This window comes from Electrona antarctica (assembly GCF_951216825.1).
Source record: "Electrona antarctica genome assembly, chromosome: 8".
NCBI classification, from domain to species: Eukaryota; Metazoa; Chordata; class Actinopteri; order Myctophiformes; family Myctophidae; genus Electrona; species Electrona antarctica.
Window position 1 is genome coordinate 24,768,763 of NC_136789.1, and position 24,124 is coordinate 24,792,886.

General features: G+C 46.5%; 1 long non-coding RNA gene across 1 annotated transcript in view; it reads right to left on the reverse strand.

Moving 5' to 3' along the window:
* Positions 1-9,335: 9,335 nt before the first annotated feature.
* LOC306928211 overlaps positions 9,336-24,124 on the reverse strand; it is a 57,197-nt gene continuing 42,408 nt past the window's right edge. The window contains exons 2-3 of the long non-coding RNA XR_013790655.1: positions 19,414-19,477; positions 9,336-9,423 (exon numbers count right to left, since the gene is read on the reverse strand). This is a non-coding gene — a long non-coding RNA (uncharacterized lncRNA). The remainder of the gene's footprint in view (positions 9,424-19,413; positions 19,478-24,124) is intronic.

Genomic DNA, 24,124 nt, shown 5'->3' on the forward strand with positions numbered 1-24,124 from the left:
TGCACTGGCGTTACATATAAGATGAAACACAGTGGAATGGGAAATAGTGGGGGGAAAAAAAAGGTCTTCATCCCATTCTGTGTGGAAGCGGTAGCTTTCCGGGTTCTTTGTAATGCTACTGACTCTTGAACACAAAGCATTGCATTGGGGTGTTTGCCTATTTTGTTTATGAATATTCTTGTATATATTTTTTTTATTGTACTTTTTTTAGGGGCATGTCATGTGGTCTACTTGCACAGCCCTTGTGACGATCTACCTTTTGGGCACGCCAATATGATAGATGAGACGTGGAAGGAGCCTGGACATTTAATAAGCATCAAGCATGCTGTTGAGTTGCAGGGCTGTCGGTTCAAATCCGATTGGAAAACGTCTGGGTGTGACTGAGAAATATAATGTTTCTGCAGTTTACCCCTAAAACAAAGTATTTCTGATAGGTAGCTGACAGCATGGTCGTCATCTCCATGGGTGTTCACACACGTGTAATAATTACAGTATGCATGTGGAGTTCGGCTGGGAGATTTTACCTTTGTGGGACAATAGCACTTATTTGTCCCTTTTTCAACCGCTTTAATACAAGTGACGTATGGTTTGAGCCCCATAATGTGGACCCTTGGTTGTAAAAGGAGCATCCATGTGCAGCAACGTTTTCCAGGATAAATGAACGGAATGAATTTCACTGTACAGCAAAAAGCTCTGCTGGGAACTTTGACTGACTGGAGTCAGTGAGACTAAATAGTTTCACACCGATGGACTTCACTTGGTGACTGAGCTATACCTACCACTCACAATGACCTGTGGCTCTCCTCACTGAGCTACCTACCACTCACAATGACCTGTGGCTCTCCTCACTGAGCTACCTACCACTCACAATGACCTGTGGCTCTCCTCACTGAGCTACCTACCACTCACAATGACCTGTGGCTCTCCTCACTGAGCTACCTACCACTCACAATGACCTGTGGCTCTCCTCACTGAGCTACCTACCACTCACAATGACCTGAGCTACCTACCACTGAGCTACCTACCACTGAGCTACCTACCACTGAGCTACCTACCACTGAGCTACCTACCACTGAGCTACCTACCACTGAGCTACCTACCACTGAGCTACCTACCACTCACAATGACCTGTGGCTCTCCTCACTGAGCTACCTACCACTCACAATGACCTGTGGCTCTCCTCACTGAGCTACCTACCACTCACAATGACCTGTGGCTCTCCTCACTGAGCTACCTACCACTCGCAATGACCTGTGGCTCTCCTCACTGAGCTACCTACCGCTCACAATGACCTGTGGCTCTCCTCACTGAGCTACCTACCACTCACAATGACCTGTGGCTCTCCACTGAGCTACCTACCACTCACAATGACCTGTGGCTCTCCTCAGCTACCTACCACTCACAATGACCTGTGGCTCTCCTCAGCTACCTACCACTCACAATGACCTGTGGCTCTCCTCAGCTACCTACCACTCACAATGACCTGTGGCTCTCCTCAGCTACCTACCACTCACAATGACCTGTGGCTTCACTTGGTGACAGAGCTACCTACCACTCACAATGACCTGAGCTACCTACCACTCACAATGACCTGTGGCTCTCCTCACTGAGCTACCTACCACTCACAATGACCTGTGGCTCTCCTCAGCTACCTACCACTCACAATGACCTGTGGCTCTCCTCACTGAGCTACCTAGCACTCACAATGACCTGTGGCTCTCCTCAGCTACCTACCACTCACAATGACCTGTGGCTCTCCTCAGCTACCTACCACTCACAATGACCTGTGGCTCTCCTCACTGAGCTACCTACCACTCACAATGACCTGTGGCTCTCCTCACTGAGCTACCTACCACTCACAATGACCTGTGGCTCTCCTCATGGCTACCTACCACTCACAATGACCTGTGGCTCTCCTCAGCTACCTACCACTCACAATGACCTGTGGCTCTCCTCACTGAGCTACCTACCACTCACAATGACCTGTGGCTCTCCTCACTGAGCTACCTACCACTCACAATGACCTGTGGCTCTCCTCACTGAGCTACCTACCACTCACAATGACCTGTGGCTCTCCTCACTGAGCTACCTACCACTCACAATGACCTGTGGCTCTCCTCACTGAGCTACCTACCACTCACAATGACCTGTGGCTCGCCTCACTGAGCTACCTACCACTCACAATGACCTGTGGCTCTCCTCACTGAGCTACCTACCACTCACAATGACCTGTGGCTCTCCTCACTGAGCTACCTACCACTCACAATGACCTGTGGCTCTCCTCACTGAGCTACCTACCACTCACAATGACCTGTGGCTCTCCTCACTGAGCTACCTACCACTCACAATGACCTGTGGCTCTCCTCACTGAGCTACCTACCACTCACAATGACCTGAGCTACCTACCACTCACAATGACCTGTGGCTCTCCTCACTGAGCTACCTACCACTCACAATGACCTGTGGCTCTCCTCATGGCTACCTACCACTCACAATGACCTGTGGCTCTCCTCACTGAGCTACCTACCACTCACAATGACCTGTGGCTCTCCACTGAGCTACCTACCACTGAGCTACCTACCACTCACAATGACCTGTGGCTCTCCTCATGGCTACCTACCACTCACAATGACCTGTGGCTCTCCTCATGGCTACCTACCACTCACAATGACCTGTGGCTCTCCTCATGGCTACCTACCACTCACAATGACCTGTGGCTCTCCTCATGGAGCTACCTACCACTCACAATGACCTGTGGCTCTCCTCATGGAGCTACCTACCACTCACAATGACCTGTGGCTCTCCTCACTGAGCTACCTACCACTCACAATGACCTGTGGCTCTCCTCATGGCTACCTACCACTCACAATGACCTGTGGCTCTCCTCACTGAGCTACCTACCACTCACAATGACCTGTGGCTCTCCACTGAGCTACCTACCACTCACAATGACCTGTGGCTCTCCTCATGGAGCTACCTACCACTCACAATGACCTGTGGCTCTCCACTGAGCTACCTACCACTCACAATGACCTGTGGCTCTCCTCACTGAGCTACCTACCACTCACAATGACCTGTGGCTCTCCTCACTGAGCTACCTACCACTCACAATGACCTGTGGCTCTCCTCATGGATTCACTGACAAGAGGATGGATTTTCAGACACATTACGTTTCTCAGTCTGTGTCATTCTGCAGCCATGCAACGGCACCTTGTCGTGACCTGAACAAGAGCGATGAACAGAAATAGGGAGATTTGAATGAAATATAAGACATTTGAGACATGGCCAAAGCATTTTCGGGGGTCCCCACCCCAGCCAAAAACGTTGAGAACCCCTGCTCTATGCTAATAGATGTCTTGAGTGACATGTGTCACAAACTTCGCCAGAGAGAAGCAGGGATGTTTCAGAGTAGTTTGGATATAGTGGCAGAGCTGTTATCATCAGTGAACGCTTACAGTAGCATCCTTGTAGCCAACCTGTACCTGTGCTGCTTTTTGAAAAACAACGACATGCAAATCAAAGTAATCTATTTCCTATTCACTGCGATGTCGCCTCTCTAGTGCTCTCCACCTCCTCCATCACACAAACCCTGACCTCTCCACCTCCTCCATCACACAAACCCTGACCTCTCCACCTCCTCCATCACACAAACCCTGACCTCTCCACCTCCTCCATCACACAAACCCTGACCTCTCCACCTCCTCCATCACACAAACCCTGACCTCTCCACCTCCTCCATCACACAAACCCTGACCTCTCCACCTCCTCCATCACACAAACCCTGACCTCTCCACCTCCTCCATCACACAAACCCTGACCTCTCCACCTCCTCCATCACACAAACCCTGCCCTCTCCACCTCCTCCATCACACAAACCCTGACCTCTCCACCTCCTCCATCACACAAACCCTGACCTCTCCACCTCCTCCATCACACAAACCCTGACCTCTCCACCTCCTCCATCACACAAACCCTGACCTCTCCACCTCCTCCATCACACAAACCCTGACCTCTCCACCTCCTCTATCACACAAACCCTGACCTCTCCACCTCCTCTATCACACAAACCCTGACCTCTCCACCTCCTCTATCACACAAACCCTGACCTCTCCACCTCCTCTATCACACAAACCCTGACCTCTCCACCTCCTCCATCACACAAACCCTGACCTCTCCACCTCCTCCATCACACAAACCCTGACCTCTCCACCTCCTCCATCACACAAACCCTGACCTCTCCACCTCCTCCATCACACAAACCCTGACCTCTCCACCTCCTCCATCACACAAACCCTGACCTCTCCACCTCCTCCATCACACAAACCCTGACCTCTCCACCTCCTCCATCACACAACCCTGACCTCTCCACCTCCTCCATCACACAAACCCTGACCTCTCCACCTCCTCTATCACACAAACCCTGACCTCTCCACCTCCTCCATCACACAAACCCTGACCTCTCCACCTCCTCAATCACACAAACCCTGACCTCTCCACCTCCTCCATCACACAAACCCTGACCTCTCCACCTCCTCTATCACACAAACCCTGACCTCTCACACTCCACAACATTCTGTCTATGTGTCGTCTTTGTGTTTATGTAATTATGTTCCTTTTTTTTCGAAGAAATTTAGGTGATTCTCAAACTAAACGGTCACACAAAAAAGGGAAGCGTCTGCATGCGTCCTCCTTCCAACCACATCTAAGAGGCAGTGTAGGCAGAGTTGGAGCACGTGTCAAGGCTCAAATACAGACACGGCTCGCTATAGAAAATAGCTACGCTGTCATTACGAGTCCCGTGACTTTGCCCTTTGCCAAACTTGCTAAACCGAGGCTGCGTCTCTTTCCATAGAGTTGTATGCTTGCATGTACGGTTACTGCGGTCAATATGAGGAAGGATGTATTGATATCACTTTTTTAATGTTTTTTATTATTATTATTATTTTACCAGTTCTTACCAGTTGTTCTTACATGTTTACAGGTATTTCTCTTTGGAATAGGAGTATTGTTATTATTGACTTAGCTAGTTAACCACAACTTCAGTCAGAATGTCATGTCCTTGGGGGTTCAATAGGAAAAAGCACTTCACCAATTTTGCCTTTCTCCTGTTATCTCTATTTTGCACTGTGGAAAGTATAATAGAGGGTATGCGCGTGACATCATCATCAAACCCGGAAGTTATGCAGGAACGCCTACTGAGTGGCAAAAAACTACTTTCTGGCCTTGACAGCCCATACATCCACACAGAAAAGTCCTATCTGATTGAATTAAACAACATTAGACAATGTTAAACTCACTTTGCCTGTTGCTTTGCCACTCGATTTGCCACTCGATGTCCCATTCACTTTAAGCATGCGCATACCCTCTATTCATTGGCCTATATAATTCATTGTACTCCGATTAGTATAAATAGCCGATTTACAAGTTCCCAACGTGCCGCATCGTGACACATTGTGATCTTTTATGTGCATTGTATATAATATTTTATATTTTATATATTTTATATGCCGGTTGTCCAGAACCAGCACAAAAGCCTCTGCCCAGGCTCTGGACCTGATCACCCCTAAATCTCCAAATATGGAGCTGGCCTGTTCTGACATCACAACACTTCATATTTGGGCATGTCTGGAATAAAGGGACACAGAGAGACGGATACAGAAATATCCATATATGGGCATAGTTAAAAGGGACACAGACAGATGGGTGGAACGGGTACTCTGACACGGATACAATGGGAATTGCATAGCCGGGGTGGGGCATGGATCTCCAACTTCCATCGTTACCGATTCGGTGCTCAAGTAATAATAATAATAATAACGAGGAATACTAGCAGGAGAGAGGGTGCGTGGCGAGCAGGCGCCAGATGAAAAGGATCGCAGCCCGAGGTTGTTGAGCAGAACCACCGCGGGTCAGAGCAGGAACCTATAATTACAGAGTGACAGCACCTGTGGTTAACTAGATGGAGCGCTAGTGGGAGGAGGAGGCTTCAACAGCCACAGCAGTGCTGGAGGAATCGCTTGGACTTTTAAACTTAAAGTAAAAGTAGAAACACCACAATATGAAAGTGATGTATTCAAACTTTTAGCTTAAGTAAAAGTCTAAAAGTGTTAAGAATAATGTGTTCAAAACTTACAGGACAAAGGGAAAGGACTCAGATTTGTCTACATTTTGTAAAACTTCGTTCGAATAGCATATAGTACAAAATAGGTGGTTAAATCTATGTTTTGTATTAAAACATGATCTGTAGTATCTAGTAACTAAAGATGTCAAAGTAATTGTGGTGGCGTAAGTAACCTCTGAGATGTAGTGCAGTAGAATCATTAAGGATTGAAAAAATGGTACAGAATTTGAGTAAATGTACTTAGTTACTTTCCAGCAGTGTATATGCCAGATGCTCCCTGACTGACGTGCACTGCAAGGCCCGGTTCAGCGACAAGGCGTGACACGTTTTCTCTTTCTCTTCACATCAAATTTTAAAGACCAAAAAACAAAAGAAGAAAGAAATAAAATAGACAAAGAAAAACTTCTGTACCGTCGAATCCTTTCGTCATATTTTCGCGTGACAGCTTTGTGACACGTTTGACACCACTGGAGTGAGTGAGAGGGGGATGTAGACTCATAATAGAGCCAGCGAGAGGTGCTGGAGTGAGTGAGAGGGGGATGTAGACTGATAATAGAGCAGCGAGAGGTGCTGGAGTGAGTGAGAGGGGGATGTAGACTCATAATAGAGCAGCGAGAGGTGCTGGAGTGAGTGAGAGGGGGATGTAGACTCATAATAGAGCCAGCGAGAGGTGCTGGAGTGAGTGAGAGGGGGATGTAGACTCATAATAGAGCCAGCGAGAGGTGCTGGAGTGAGTGAGAGGGGGATGTAGACTCATAATAGAGCCAGCGAGAGGTGCTGGAGTGAGTGAGAGGGGGATGTAGACTCATAATAGAGCCAGCGAGAGGTGCTGGAGTGAGTGAGAGGGGGATGTAGACTCATAATAGAGCCAGCGAGAGGTGCTGGAGTGAGTGAGAGGGGGATGTAGACTCATAATAGAGCCAGCGAGAGGTGCTGGAGTGAGTGAGAGGGGGATGTAGACTCATAATAGAGCCAGCGAGAGGTGCTGGAGTGAGTGAGAGGGGGATGTAGACTCATAATAGAGCCAGTGAGAGGGGGATGTAGACTCATAATAGAGCCAGCGAGAGGTGCAATTTCAGAGATGATATACATTGTGAGGGGTGGGGGAATAAAGGATTTAATCTCTAGACTAGAGCATAGAAGATTTCAGTTTTGCGAAAGTAATAAAATTACCTATCCGTTAAGAAAGAAACAAGGCGAAGATTGGTTTTAATCATTTTGAGCCATCAATCATTTAGAACGAGCTAGCTGCCACTTCTCCAGCCCTGAATGGCACATCTCATTTTCGGGGTGAAATCACCGTTCGCATTAAAGAAGCATCAGACAGACAGGCAGAGAGGGGGGGGGGGGGGGGGGGGGGGGGAATTATGCTTCGCTGACTGAGTGGGGCCTCATACACACGTATCAAACGAATGTTCTGTGCTCTGTCTGTGATTAATGGCTGCCACAATGCAATTCCAATGGGAGTCACATGGTTTGACCAAACATTTGTGTTGGATTGCTGATTGCTGACTGTCTCAAATGTTTGGTCAAACCACGTGACTGCCATTGGAATTGCATTGTGGCGGCCATTAATCACAGACAAGAGCACAGAACATTTTTTGATATGTGTGTATGTATGATTGGCAAGCAGCTATACCACCACTGCACCACCACTGCACCACCGCTGGGAACATTATGCCCGTTTTCCCCCCAACCGACGACGTCCCCAGGGTGGTCATTTGAGATCCCCATAAGACCCATTCATCATCACAGGCCCATAGGCTGTTCCGTTCCAACCCGCTACTTTAGCCGACCTATCTGTGCCATCGCATGAGCTGGGGTTTACTGCACTGTGGTGACTGAACGGCGCGGAACGTGCATTTGATTCCCGTGTTTGTTTCACTCAGTGGCTGATTTTAAAGCCACACAGCCTGGATAAGGAGTGGCTGCCGCATGTTTCTCTGAGTTCTGAGTTACTGAACCGCCGTCATTGTTGAATGAATGAATGTTTATTGTTTCGTGACTTTTTTCCGTTTCTCTTTCTCTCTCTCTTTCTTTCATTCTACCATTCTTGAAACGGCAACAGCTGGGAGCTTGAATTAATTTCACCCACTTTTCTGCCTCTGTAAACCTGTGATGTGACAAACAAGCTGTGTTGAGCCGAGCTAAACTCTGAGCAGCAAAGTATTTTCTTTGACATTTTGCGGCTTTCTGTCAGGCAGAAACCTTGTAACTTGCTATTTCTCTTTATATTTCTTCGTAAATTATTGCCCCATCTAAATAGGCGATCTACGAGCTCACACTGCATGCAAGCTTGTGCCGCAATGCCAAAGTCGGAGGGTTTTATAAATATTTAAGCAATGAAAACATTAACAATAGCTTGTGACTAAATAATAACTACATTGGATGCATTTGAACACAAGTTATAATTTCATTTTCCTCAAAAGTAAAGGTTTTTGACAGTTTCTGGAATACTGAATACTGAATTCAAGGTTTTATAAGTGCTCCACATACTTCATTCAATTCTCACTCTACACCAGGGGTTCTCAACGTTTTTGGCCGGGGACCCGCGGAAATGCTTTGGCAATGTCTCGGGACCCCCGCCCCGCCCCCTCCCGACCCCCAATATAAATTGACTGCTACAATAACCTTAAACCATTTTGGGCGGGAACCCCTTTTGGTGTTTTAAGCATTGTTATAATTTAGCTATTGAAAAATAGCAGATCTACAAGCTCATAGCGCGCCACCGAGTGGCGCGCTACGAGCTTCTGGGTCTGCTATTTTTGAAAAATCGTGATTTTTTTTTGATTTTTTTTAAATGTTTATTTATTTATTTTTGAAAATAATTTGGGGACCCCCTAAAATAATTTGGGGACCCCTAAAATAATTTGGCGACCCCCCGAGGGGTCGCGAACCACGGGTTGAGAACCCCTGCTCTACACAACCCACGCCTGACATTTTGCCACAACAATTATACAGGAGCCAGGGAAATACTTGACCTAAGGCATGAGCTAATCCTGGATCAAAAGGAATATTTGTGGTGGACAAGGTCCAAGATATCCAGATTATGCAAGAGTTCAGCAAAGAAAAGCCAGCCCTTGGAAATATTCTGTAGGTATTCAAGCAAATACTGCATTTTTGGGGGGGTACTTGGAAGCATTCGTGAAAGAAACCAAAAACCTTGAGGCGGTTACTTGTCGAACACACTCTTAGCAGCTGTGGTTGTAAACGTACCTCTGATGGTTTCTGGTGCTGGTGTTGAACCCAGGTGCTACTGGTTCCCGTGTTCTTGGTGGACCGGGACCATGACGTGACCTGACCTGGAGGAGGAAGCAACACAGGGGGGGAGCATGAGAATCTTTCTGGTCAACAACAACAACAACAACAACGATCCAGAACCAACGTTCAAAGTTTTCGAGACCAGTGGTTTCAAACGTTTTTCATGTCAAGGACCTTCAAGTTGACCCCCCGTTTGAAAATGTTATGTGCGCTAGCCAGGGATCACCTGAAGAGAAGATTTGTGTTAAAAAAAAGATCTCGGATATACAATACTATTTTTGAACAACGTACAACAACAAAGTATATGACATATGGATAAAGTGGCTAAAATAATTGTGATACTATAGTTACACATTTTACTGGTGAGCCGCTGGAACCCTACCAAGGACTACAACAAGGGGATGTGTGCCAATGGTGCAACAGAGCTGGGGAGAAGAACTCTTATTGAACTCTATATAGTATGTGCTACAGAAAGAATGCATTAATTAATCAATTAATAACACAAGGTTACAGCTTATTCGGTGCTCTGCTGCCAGACAGCTGGCAAGAACAGAAAAAAGAGAACACATCTCCTCTCCAGCGTGTTAAATGGTAAATTCTGCCTTCATCCAAAGAGCTTTGCATTGTGCATTGCTGGCAGAGGAAACCCTGCAAGGCACGAACGTGCTCGTCGGGAGCAGGTATAGTGGTTCAGCGTCTGTGTACGAGAGAGAGTTTCACGCTGCGCACATGAAAGCGTACGTCAAGAGAGATATCTAATTGATTTGATGTTGGGGTCTCGGGTAGGGCTCGGGGCTAATAAACTGCAGGCCCCCCTTGTCGGGTTGGGACCGGGCCAGGCTCGAACACCATGGGTTGGGCCTTTGCAGGACTCAGAGCTAAACTACGCTGGCTCCTTGTGTCTTCCAGAGTCGATATTTTTAAAAGTCTCTCTACTATAAAGCTCTCAACGGGTTCGGGCTGACCTACATCACAGACTCCCTGTTGTTTTATGTTCCTTCACAAGCCCTTAGATCCTCCACTACAGGCTTACTAGATATGCAGACCCATAAAAACACTGGACATGCAGCTTTCTTCAATTGTGCTCCAAAATGATGGAACACCTCACGTAAAGAGATTAGAGAGAGGGGCATAATATTTAAACGACACATAATATGTATCTATTTAACCTAGAATATCTGTTATGTAGCACCATTTCTCATACATTTTAAGGTATTTTATTCAACTGTCTTTTTTATTGTGTGCATTATCAAAGGAGTAGGCTAGATCAACCACAACATGACTTATGTTCCAATAATTACACACCCCATGAAGCCTTGAACTCATTTTTTGTCGCTAAGCCAATACTATGACCGGCGGAAACTCAAAGAGTCCTACTGAGTAGGAGACTCCAAGGAGAATCTAAGAGTCTTACTGAGTAGGAGACTCCAAGGAGAATCTAAGAGTCTTACTGAGTAGGAGACTCCAAGGAGAATCTAAGAGTCCTACTGAGTAGGAGACTCCAAGGAGAATCTAAGAGTCCTACTGAGTAGGAGACTCCAAGGAGACTCTAAGAGTCTTACTGAGTAGGAGACTCCAAGGAGACTCTAAGAGTGTCTTACTGAGTCTCCTACTGAGTAGGAGACTCCAAGGAGAATCTAAGAGTGTCTTACTGAGTCTCCTACTGAGTAGGAGACTCCAAGGAGAATCTAAGAGTCCTACTGAGTAGGAGACTCCAAGGAGAATCTAAGAGTGTCTTACTGAGTAGGAGACTCCAAGGAGAATCTAAGAGTCTTACTGAGTAGGAGACTCCAAGGAGAATCTAAGAGTCCTACTGAGTAGGAGACTCCAAGGAGAATCTAAGGGTGTCTTACTGAGTCTCCTACTGAGTAGGAGACTCCAAGGAGAATCTAAGAGTCCTACTGAGTAGGAGACTCCAAGGAGAATCTAAGGGTGTCTTACTGAGTCTCCTACTGAGTAGGAGACTCCAAGGAGAATCTAAGAGTCCTACTGAGTAGGAGACTCCAAGGAGAATCTAAGAGTCCTACTGAGTAGGAGACTCCAAGGAGAATCTAAGAGTGTCTTACTGAGTAGGAGACTCCAAGGAGAATCTAAGAGTGTCTTACTGAGTAGGAGACTCCAAGGAGAATCTAAGAGTGTCTTACTGAGTAGGAGACTCCAAGGAGAATCTAAGAGTGTCTTACTGAGTCTCCTATATTGAACGATGACCCGGTGTGTAATTGATAGAAAATAAGTCATGTTTTGGGTTAACTACTCCTTTAAGAAGTCTTACTTGTTTGTTTTTTGCAAGGGACACAAAACCCTATCTATTTAATGTCAAGCACCGTGAGTTGCATGATTTGTATGAAAAGATTCCATACAAATGCGGCTTCGGTTAATTCTTATTATGTAATCCTATTAATTATATCACTAGTACATACAGTATCATACCGAGTAGATTTCATTGCTAACATTACACCAGGACTAAGTACATCACTTGGTATGCCTGCATTTGGCACATGGCCAAAATGGACACTTTTCCTGAGGCCAGCCCAGTGGTTATTATGCAGAGAGCAGTGCAGGCCCTTACCAGACGCAGGCAGGCAGGCTGATGATGATCTATTAAGTGGTTTAATAAGTAATGACAGTATAAATAGCATCTTGTTAAGGAGTTAGTCCACTGTGGTCTTTTACAACCTCATTAATACACAACTTAATGGCAATTAACCAGACACTGCAGCCAATAACACACCCACAGCTTCAATCAGCGTCCAGGCCCCCATGTGTGTGTGTGTGTGTGTGTGTGTGTGTGTGTGTGTGTAGCCACGTGCGTGCGTGCGTGCGTGCGTGCGTGCGTGCGTGCGTGCGTGCGTGCATGCATGCGTGTGTGTGTGTGTGTGTGCGAACGGGCGGCACTGTAGCCCAAGGCCGATTTCCATTTCTACACCCCTAAAATTTGCATAAATTACATCATGTCGGCACTTGAATGACATCACACCGGGCAAGGCGGGCGTACTGAAAGAAAAAACACAGTATGCCAAGGTCATTTAATATAGCACATAGTGAGCACTGCTCCAACTCAATATAATCCTCACCATAATAGCGTTTCCATGGCTCTGGTTTTACGATCTGATAATGTCGAACAAAGCTGTCAGTCACGCACAGAATGATTCATCCAAACGCACCTCCACGTGCCATATAAAGTACCACAAGAGCTGGACACGTAAAGCCTCATCTATAATCTGTAGTAGTCATTATGTAACTACTAGTCAGGTATATCCATTATACTAGTGATCGATTGCTGATCGATGATGTTTATTTATGTCCACTCCAGTCAGTCCCGACTCCCTAGGTCTTTAAAGAAGTAGTTAAACTTAGTTTAAATGTAATCAATTACATACAGTACCCCATGAAGACAGGCGCAGAGGGCCAGGTCAGGGTGTCTTTCTACTGTCCTTTTATATCATGTTGTTATGGTATAAGTGTTACTACTTATTCTGTTACCTGTTTCCTTACTGTGGTGCTGCTATGACAACTGAAATCCCCTCAGGTTCAATTAAGGTCTGTCTGTCATCCACCTTTCCTGCAAATACTTTGCATTCTAACACGAACGGATCTACAAGCTAACAACATGTCGCTTTGCAACGCGCTGTTAGCTTGAATATTGTCATGGTGTGGACACGTAGGGGTAGGACTCAAATGCAGAACGACCAGGCACAGGCAGAGAAGAGAATGTTCAAGAGGTTTTATCCTCAAAACCCACACTAGGAAAATAATAAGGAACTTCAGTTTGTAAATACATCAAAGATGCAAATATAATCCATTTCTAATGGATGCCTTGGCCTGGAAGAGAGGTCATCAGGTGGTCTCCAACCTTCTTAGAGTGTTTCAACCCTCAACCACTGCACACTCCAGTTGGCAGGTCAGCAGTGATTGGCCAAGTCACTGCCCCTCTCCTCCAGGCTTCCAGCTATAGACAAGTCCACGGAGGGGCGCCCTGGGCGCAGCCATCACCGAGAGAGAGGGCCACACCCGGCCAACAGGGAAGTTCGAAAACTGCCGGCCAGGTGCAGCAAACCAGTGCTGGCCACATCCCAGCGACCGCCGCGCCCAGGGCACACCCCCCCCGCGGACCCGCCCACTGTCCTTTCTCTCCTGCCAGAACTAACAGGAAGCTCTCTCTGCCTTGTGTGTTCTTGGGTGACTGCAGGCACTGAGAGGTCTCTAGGACTATGGTTTGCCTCCTGCATAGTGTCCTCTTACGTCTCACCAGACTGTTCGTCTGTGCGGTGTGCATGTGTCCGTCCTTGTCCACACTTGGCCTTACTCTGATGTATTTGAGTCAAGGGAGCCTTCTCTGCGTCTGTGTCACTGTCATAGTATATGACAGTGACACAGATATACAAATATACTAGAAAACACAACCTAGAACTGACCACATCATTTATGACAACAAACGGACAAGGAACTGAATACACTGACCAGAATTTACCAAACACTTGTGTTTGATGGGGGGGAGGGGGGCAATCAAACACAAATGTTTGGTCAAACCATGTGACTTTCATTGGAAAAGCATTGAGGCGGGGGCGGCCATCAAACACATACAGAACACAGAATTTGCGTTTGATAGGTGTGTATGAGGCCTGTGTACGAGCGGACCGTGACATTGCAGAACAGTTCTTGTCAGGAAGCGACACTGCCCAATGTGACGGGGTATAAATTAATCTTAATGTGGTGAACTGACAGCCATTGAGCCAGTTCATGCTACAGACCCGTCAGCTGTTATGAGTCCTGGCTTCACTGGCGCTGTCAAACTGGATTAATGTTACCTCACCGATTGCAGGGAGACAGGGTGGACGGTGGAAGAAGCATATGGGTGTGTTTGTTTGTATTATACTTCATGGCTGCAATCATCGTGTGCAAAGGAATGCGAGAGAGAAAGACAGCGGGAGAAGGGTAGGGCTGTGTCTAAAAAAGCTTTGGGTTTACCAAGTTTTGTTCGGTGGATTGGAATTGGGATTGATCTGTGGACCCTGGGGGATTTATTTTGTATTTTTTTTTTGTACTTGACAAAATAAAAGTGTTCTTTGTGCCTCAACACAATACCTCTCATTTGCTGTGAAGTTTTGGAGGGGAATATTTGTGAAACATTTTATTTCCATACTCTGCACCCAGTATTGGTTGGTTGGGAGGGGATCCGATTTGTATAAGCTTGCCTTGGTGTGACTGTACTAAAGAATATAGAGCCCCGCTCTCCGCTGGCCGCTGCGTGGCCCGCGCTGCGTGGCATGGGACCGGACCTTAGTCTTTTTTTAAAATTATTAGTGGACCTTCAGCATTTCTAGTTGAGGACCCCTGATCTAGACCATCTATACCGCGTGTTTCTTCCGGAGCTAATATCATAAACCGATGGACGTATCAGCAAGTTCACGTTGTCTGCTGCTTCCTTTGCAAGTTACAAAAAAACAGATGTGGTCGTGTGACCTTAACTGCACTTCTTAACACTGTTTTACACCAAAAATATATAAAACCACATTATCATGTAAACAAAGCTTCAGGTTCGCAGAAAGAATTCAAGGCCAGTTTCAAAAGATTTAAGAAATGGCCTTTGGGCTCGGTGCTAGAGAACAGAGAGACATCTGGGAGGCAGGGACATGGATAAAGAGAGAGACAAGAGATGAGGGAGGGAGAGAAATGGGAGCGAGGGCAGGAACAGCCAAGAGAGGGGGGGGGGGGGGGGGGGGGGGGCACACAGAGAAGAATCTATGGGACAGCGATATCACCGGAGAAGACAGCAGCGGGCAGGTCGAGGCTGTTATCGTCAAGTCGTTTCATTTATAGACTCTAGATAGACTGAGAGGCCTTTAGAGTGTCTTTGGAGTAGGGGAGCACCCACCTCCTGTTCAAATTCAAACCAACAAGCCCACAGGGACAGAGAGCTGTCCAAGAGCTAACACATAGCAGTGAAACACTGCGGCTTGCTGTGAGCATAAATGTGTCAGGACGAGTGGGCCATTCACAGCCATGAACAAAGATGTGATGTGCGTGCAGCCGTGCATGTGTGCGTGCGTGCGTGCGTGCGTGCGTGCGTTAGTGTACAATACTTGTACGTGCAAGTGTTTTCCGCCGAGTTTTCGCCTATTATGATATGTCCAGAATAGGGACGCTATGGTTCATATGTGTCTGTGCGTATACTGTGTGTGTGCGTATACTGTGTCTGTGCGTATACTGTGTGTGTGCGTATACTGTGTGTGTGCGTATACTGTGTGTGTGCGTATACTGTGTGTGTGCGTATACTGTGTGTGTGCGTATACTGTGTGTGTGTGTATACTGTGTGTGTGCGTATACTGTGTGTGTGCGTATACTGTGTGTGTGCGTATACTGTGTGTGTGCGTATACTGTGTGTGTGCGTATACTGTGTGTGTGTGTATACTGTGTGTGTGCGTATACTGTGTGTGTGCGTGCCTGCACAGATCTGCATACCGGTATACGTGCAAACATGGCACATGCATGCACCCAACTGTAAGTGCACAAGTGTGTGACCACATACAATAATATGCGACCGCATGAGTGTGTGTATGAGCGTGTGCGTGTGCGTGTGTGTGTGTGTGTGTGTGTGTGTGTGTGCGTGAGACACAAGGCAGCTGCGGTGCCTCTCCATCTGGCGGGCGAGGGGGGGGGGGAAGGCTAACCGAAGGGGCCGAGCCACAGGCGGAGGTTACCATCGTGGCTGTGTGTTAATTAAAAGGCCCGGTCCGACGGGCGCAGCCAAAATTATCATGGCTATCCTTCAATTAGAAACGCGATAACCTCCAGCCGACAGATGCAGCCGGACGCAGCCTCATGCAAAAGGACAAAACGAGACCCGTGTGGCAAGTCGACAGCTACCGGCCTCAACCGTGCATGGGGGTGAGTCGATATGCTCTCCTTCACACGCTGATGAAAGTGTCTCGTGGAATGGACTGATGTCAATGCGTGTTCCCCAATGCCCCTGAACTGTAAATAAAGACACTTACTTTGGGCTGCCGTCAGTGAACTAAAGAGTATATTGTCACTGTCGGGCGGACACCTTGTATGTACAAAATCGTTACGTTAATATACCCGTGTTCCAAATTATGGATCCAACCCAATGTAGTAATTTAGTCAAGGTTCAAGGTTCTTTATTATTTGTCTCCCGAGGAAGACATTTGTCTTAGACAAAGGGCCCGCATGCAAGCGTAGCCCTTATGCCCATGTCGCCGCAGTGCAGCGCCAAAAGTCACAAGATCTTGTAAATACTTTTCATTTATAATCCCCACAGACTTAACCACTTTCAAACTTTAAAAAAAATTGCTACAAGCTTGACACCTTGTGAGCTTGAAGATCGGCTAAACGGAGTAGACCATTCATTTAGGAAAATCAGACCTGTCTGACTCTGAAGTGAGTGGTGCAACAGCACCCCCTGTTGGTACCCTAAACATACGGACGGACGGACTTTGTGGTTGCACCACTCAAAAACTAATGGTTGAAATAAAGGTTGAAATATGTAGATACAATGTTTGCGCCTGCCAGTGACGATATCTTTGTCTCCATGGAGATCCGACAACCCTTCTTTGTGTGGGGATAAAAACAACCACGACACAATTTCAGGTCACTTTGCTCTAATTTCTGACAAGTTACATCCTCTTGGTATCAGATTTCAGTATCGGGTCAAATCCCTGATACCAATGGCCTATATTAGCCTGGTATGTGTTACCACCCGAGGTACGGATGCAGTGCTACGTGCAACGGAAAAAAACAGATAAACATGGTGGGGCAGGCGGGTAGCGTACGTTCTCCTAGCCCAGTTATCCACACCCCGGCACACACAGATAGTGTCTCTAATAAAGTTCCAGGCCTAAATGTTGAACCAGGCATGTGTTGTGAGCATGCCAAAATAATTAGACCTTTGCATCCCGTTTTCCTTCAGCAAAGTACAGAAGACCAAAGGCCCACGCATACTCCAGTTTTAGGTGATAAGGTGAGACCACCGCGAGGGTTGGGAAACTACAACATGACGTCACTGAGCTGCGGTGATAAGAAACTCACCACTCACCCCAGCACTTATCTCTGTTTTTACTAACCACCGTCACCGCGTTCACCCTGGCTCGCTCCGGGGGGAGGCGGAGCCCTCCTAAACCTTTTGCAAGTCATTAGGACAACGGTTAGCAACCGTTTCTGGATCAGGGCCCACTTGAAAATCTCATTATTATTACAACATATCGGCTGCCGTGGTTAAGTGGTCAGATGGGCTGAATCAGAATGATGAGCGTCGCGAGCAGTCCTACCGAACAACATTCCGTGATGTTTGGTACGTCGGGGAGAGCTTAGCGAGCTTGTGTGCTCACGGCATAACGTTGCTGTAAGAGGTGTTCACGAGCAGATGTCATCCCTGGTGACGGTTGAAATCCGGCAGCGATGGTGATGAGTTAGCCACGGAGAGTCTTAACTCACACCGCGTTGAACATCTGGCACGCGCTTGTCCGATTAGCTGACGTCTGTCTCTCTCCTGTCCAACTTCATTTCTTTCACTTCCTTTTTGTCACTGTATGAAACTGACATACTTCTGATCTACTGTCTCTTCTAATCTGTCCCGCTGTCTGTCTGACGTACCTGATATTCAGAGAAAAATTGGGAGATGTTCATTTAAGTTCAAAGCACCTTCTGACTGGAACAATTTACCTACTTCAATTAGATCAATTACTATAGTTTTCAAAATGTCTTTGTTTGATTCGCTGAAGTGTGCCTGTTCTTGTTTTTGATTCTTTCTTTTTTGTGGATGACATGTGTAACATATGTAGAAAGGTATGGTCATGGAGTGAGAGCCCTCATGTGTATGTTTTTGTCAATGTTATTGTTGATTGTTGTGTGATTGTTTTCTCTCATTGTGCCCATTTGTGGCCGAGGACTCCCTCGAAAACGTGTTGCTGCAACTCAATGGGCTTATCCTCTATTGAAATTGAATAAACTGTCTTTTTTGCAAGTCTAACTTCCTACCAGACTACCATCTGTCCATACTTCTCTGTTCTCTCTATACATCCAATTCAATTACTCCGGCATCTGTTGCCAAAGCGACACTAAAACAATACAAAACTAACAATACTGGCAATAAAAGATAATCACCTGAAATAGAAAGAGTGCTACAGCACACAATGCAAGGTTGAGGCCAGCGTTGGTCCAGCAAGCTGCCTTTGTCAGGGTAACAGCAGCTTTGGAATCATGTGAGGCATATAATAAAGTAAACAGTTTAATTTGTATCCATGAGCACGCCTTCATCTCTTCTTTATGTGTTGATCAGTTTATTAGGACTATCTTATAGGCTGTGCATGGCGATCATGAAGCTTCCTTTCTCCATTTGCCTTTCCACTAACCTTGGAGATCCAAAAAAGTGTCTTGTTGGGAAATCTGCAAGGGTAAGAAACCAGGCTCGCCGCAGGTCCTAAAAGGTACGTTAGGTGTCAAACCATTTCAAACAGCCTTTGTGCCTCCGAGGCTAACTCTCCACCTGCTCCACTGACCCTTTCATTCCCCTGCTGCTTTATTTATTTTGTCAAGTCAGCCGGGGCTGTTGTCCACAGTAGACTCCACACCACCGGCTCTTATGGTCTGTTAGAATTATTCATTCTTCCCTCTTTTCTTTCTTCTGTCCTTCTTTCTTCTTGTATTGCCTGTCTCTACCCCGTCTCACCCAACTCTATCTATTCATTTATGTTTCATTATTAATGAGAAGAGAGACAGACGTTGCAGGATGTCTTCACACAGAATGGACAGGAGGAAAGCCATCTCGGGTACCTGGTGAGTGAGTTAGACTGACTGACAGCTACCTTCCAGCTGCACACACATGCACAATCACAGCACACACACACACACAATCACAGGAACACACACACACACGCACACGCACAATCACAGGAACTCGCTTCTCTGAAAACCGCACGCACGCACGCACACACACATGCACACACGCACACACACACACACCCTCTCCCCCTCCTTTTCGCCCTCCCCACTCAAACCCACTCCATCCAACTTACTATCTGTGGTGTCCGAGTCGTTGCTGCTGGTCGAGTACTTTCTCCTCTTCCTCTCGCTCTCCATCTGTCAGGTGGATGAGAAAGAGACACAGAGAGAGAGAGAAAAAAAAGGTGAATGAAAGCATAACTCGAACCCATAAGAAAAGAAAGATGTCAGCATTAATGAAATTTGATTAGATCACATTGAGAGTTTCGATTTCCTCGCCAGCGGCGAAAAAAAATTCATTCGTTGCCACAGATGAGCGAAGAAGAAGCAGAAAAGGCCTGAGACAATGGCATACCCCCCACGGTGGGGTATTCCACTGTGTTGGCATACCCCCCACGGTGGGGTATTCCACTGTGTTGGCATACCCCCCACGGTGGGGTATTCCACTGTGTTGATTGCAATTCAAAGAAATGAGAAATGATGAGCCTCCATGAGTGGCAGTTTGTTTTATTCTGACACACCACGCCAGACACGACTACGCTAACGGAGAAGGAGAATGTCAGAACATGACTGAGACATCAAAAGGAATGACAGACAGTGGGAGTTTGAGGCAGAGAGAGAGAGAGAGAGAGAGAGAGAGAGAGAGAGGATCAAGTTAAACTCCTACATCAGGGGAGAGGTGGCTCAACGGAAGGAAGCTTGTCATTTCGGATGACTGGATGTGTTGTTTCTGAGGTATGTGTACATTCATTTATTTGTTTCTTTTTCAGCACACCTCCGTCGAGGGACCACTTCACAACAGATATACAAGCCAGGATTGCTCTGTTCTCGTCTTGAACACTCGTCCTGGTTTCCACTGCCTGGACAAACATGTCACTCCCCTTAAATTCACTAATTTCCCAAATGACTCCAAATAACAAAAACAACAGGTTAGAAGAGCCAGACTTGTGTGCGTGCGTGCGTGCGTGCGTGCGTGCGTGCTCACTGACAAATAACTTCACTGGGAAGTATGAATCTCACTGGGAAGACAGACAGAAAAGATGAATTGGGTAGAGAGAGAAAGAGAGAGAGAGAGAGAGAGAGAGAGAGAGAGAGAGAGAGAGAGAGAGAGAGAGAGAGAGAGATAAATTGATAAGAGAAGAGAGACTGAGGGGGAAAGAGAGATAAGACAGAATGGTAGAGGATAGATATGCAGGCGGACAGAATATTCAATAGTTGGAAAAAGTAGCAAAAAAGTCAGGAAAAAAGATGGACAGAGGAGTGGCATTCAGCATCGGGGAGAGAAACAGTGAGATATAAAGAAACAAAGAAGAAGAGAGAAATGGTAAAAAAAAGAACGAACCAAAAAGGAAGGCAAAAGGCAAAGGAAAGGAAAAGTGCTATCCGTGGGTGACTTCTAAGAGCCAGAAGGAGCCACGGTGAGGCTGAGGGAAGAGGCTGCTTACGGCCTTCAGTGGAGGGACTGTTATAAGAGCCAGAAGGAGCTACGGTGAGGCTGAGGGAAGAGGCTGCTTACGGCCAAAGTGGAGGGACTGCAGATTTATGCGGCCATAAAACAGGGCTTTTCCCTCTTATATGGGGCTCTTCCTGTACGCTCTGCTCACACTTAACTCTCCTGACATTTAGACCGCCAGAGACACGCTACTATACTCCCGTTTCTCCTCTCGCTTTCTCCTCTTTCCCTCCCTCTCTCTCCCTACCCCCCCCCCCCCCCCCCCCCCCCCCCTCAATCTTTCTCTTGCTCTTTTCTTTTCTCACTTCTTCCTTTCCTCTCTCCCATGTTTTGGCGGTCTCACATTGACAGGGATGTATGTAGGCTACAGAGAGGGACTAAGTACATCATTCACTTCCTCTGGGTCTCCCCCCTCTCTATTTCTATCTCTTCACTTTCCTCACCGTCTCTTTCTCTTCTTCTTTCTTTCTCTCTATCTGCTCTCGCTTCATCCTCACACTCTCTTTCTTCCTCTCCCTTCCTCTCTTGATTGTCCCCATCTATGGAGTGGGGTTAAGTGCATCATTGACTTTGCCTGCCTCCCACCCTCCATCCCTCGGCCTCTCTCTCTTCCATCCTTTACTTTGTCTCTCTCTCTCTGTTTGTCTACCTTCACTGGCTGTCTCTCTGCTTAAAGAGAGGAGTTAAGTACATCATTGACTTCTGCCGTCCATACCAATCTGTCTGTTAGCATGACAGTTTGCCTGGAACCTTTCATGTCTACTGTACGCATCTCTGGGTTGCTTCTAGGACGTCTCCCGGGGCGACCCACTTATGACCACTTACAGTACGATGGCCCACTTAAGAGAGAGAGAGAGAGAGAGAGAGAGAGAGAGAGAGTGTGTGTGTGTGTGTGTGTGTGTGTGTGTGTGTGTGTGTGTGTGTGTGTGTGTGTGTGTGTGTGTGTGTGTGTGTGTGTGTGTGTGTGTGTGTGTGTGTGTGTGTGTGTGTGTGTGTGTGTGTGTGTGTGTGTGTGTGTGTTTTAGACAGCCTAGTTAAATGTATTTTCATTCGCCAATTAACCGAAGGAAAATGTGAATAACAAAAAGTCAGTCGACCGGTAATAATGTTGTGACTTTGTGAAAGTCAGTTCTTTTCTGGCGTTTGGGGGGAAACAACCCGGTTTCAAGAATGACATGTTTGCACAAAATGTTGGTGTGGTTTTAGGTTTTGATGGGATTTCAAAGGTCTTTTTAATGTGTTTGTGTGATGGTTTTGCAATATGGGCTGTGTACTGTGGGATGATGAAAGTTGGAAACCTGGTCTACTTCATACAAACACAAGAAGTAAAGATTCTGTCCGCCTGATACGTGTGTATGAGGCCTGACTGACCAAGTTCTGTGTTAATGAGTTACACCTGATCTTGGTTGGTTGAGTTGATTGCTTTGCTCAAGAGGAAACAGAAAATACAACCTCAAAATAAAAGCTCACAGCCCTTGCAAACATCAGCCAATACACTAACAAACTCAAACCATTGTACTACAAAAATGAAGCACAGCGTTAGTTTATACAGGGGCACGGAAATCTTGCACGCCTCAGCTGTAATCAGCTGTCAGTCAGCTGATTGTATCAATCAGCCTACAGTAAGTAGCCTTGCCGAGCCATGAGGCCCATAGGGCAGGAGCCTATCTCCTGTTTCTGTAGCGTGAGGCAGCTTGATGTACAAGTACACCCCCTGGACATGACGCTAGTATATCGCAGGGATTTACCCCCAATCCAACCCTTGATGCTGAGTGTCAAGCAGGGAGGCACTGGGTCCCATTTTTAGAGTCTTTGGTATGACCCGGCCGGGGATTGAACCCCGACCTCCCAGTCTCAGGGCGGACACTCTAACCACAAGGCCACTGAGCTGGTTACTAGCCTACAGTAGCTTCTTATTTCTCATTCACATCTCAGTTGATCGGTCCGTTTTAATACGGCTCTGCATGCTTCCATTGCATCACAGACACTGCTGCTGCTGGCAAAGCTTGCCTCCACCACCCCAGCCTCCACCACCCCAGCCTCCACCTTTTGATCAGAGTCTGGCATAGACTCAAGAGTCTGGCATACGCTCAAACACTTGTGAATGTATGTCTGTGAGTGAGTTAATCTCATTAACTGCCTTGATATGTGCCTGTTCTTGTATACCCATGGGGGGTTTTGCTAACGTTCCCTGATTTTTGCTTAGCATGCTGCTTTGACAAAATTCTGAGAATATCTCCCAGAGCGGAGCCTATAAGAGTCAAGTTTAACTGTATTCCATGTGTTGCAATAAATGGTAAATCTACTTCGATGTGAGTGTCTCCTGTCTAAATTTAGGTAACAGCACATCTGTAACAGAACATGGAGATCCTTTAGGTCTTGTCGCATTCTTGAGCCAACAATTCAATATTTGTGATGTCCGCTGCAGTATATGATTGATTGATTGATTGATTGATTGATTGATTGATTGATTCTTTATTTAAGTGTCATGCTTCCGAAGAAGCCCAGCCCATATGGATTTACAGGACACTTTACAGTTTACATGAACAATTACAATAAACCGACATGACGGTTTGCAAACAATGATCAATTGAATACCAAACTGACACTCCAGATCCTTACGAGGCAGATTACATAATATATACCATAAAATAAAATAAAATACACCTTTAGGCCTGTGACAGGAGACACATGTACCTACTTGAAGAGCTGGGATTGTCTTCTACTCCAGGCTCTAGAAACAAACTGGGCTGTCCTAAATACTTACATAACCAGTCTAACTTCTGTCCATACTGTAGGAGTCCAATGCAAAACTACCTGATAATCCAGGTTCAAAGAGAATGTTTTAAATAGGGTTTTGCTCTTGTTAAGTTTGGTCTCCTATTAACTTCTATTAGTCAAATATTGGATTGTTGGCTCAGGAGGAAACAAATCTCCATGAATTCATGGCTTCATTGGTGAGCAATAGGGAAACGGTCATTTATTCCACTTTCTGTGGAATTTGCATGTTAAATGGTAAATGGTGCATTTATATAGCGCCTTTATCCAAGGCGCTTTACATAGATGTGCATTACATTCACCCATTCATACACACACATTCATACACCGATTGCGGCGGACGCCATGCAAGGTACCAACCAGCACATCGGGAGAAATTTGGGGTTCAGTGTCTTGCCCAAGGACACTTCGACATGTAGACAGGAGGAGCCGGGATTCGAACCGCCGACCCATGGATCATTGGACGACCTGCTCTACCTCCTGAGCCACAGCCGCATGTTCTCCCCATGACCCCTAGGTACCCTCACAGAAAACATGGCGTAATCCTGGTCTCT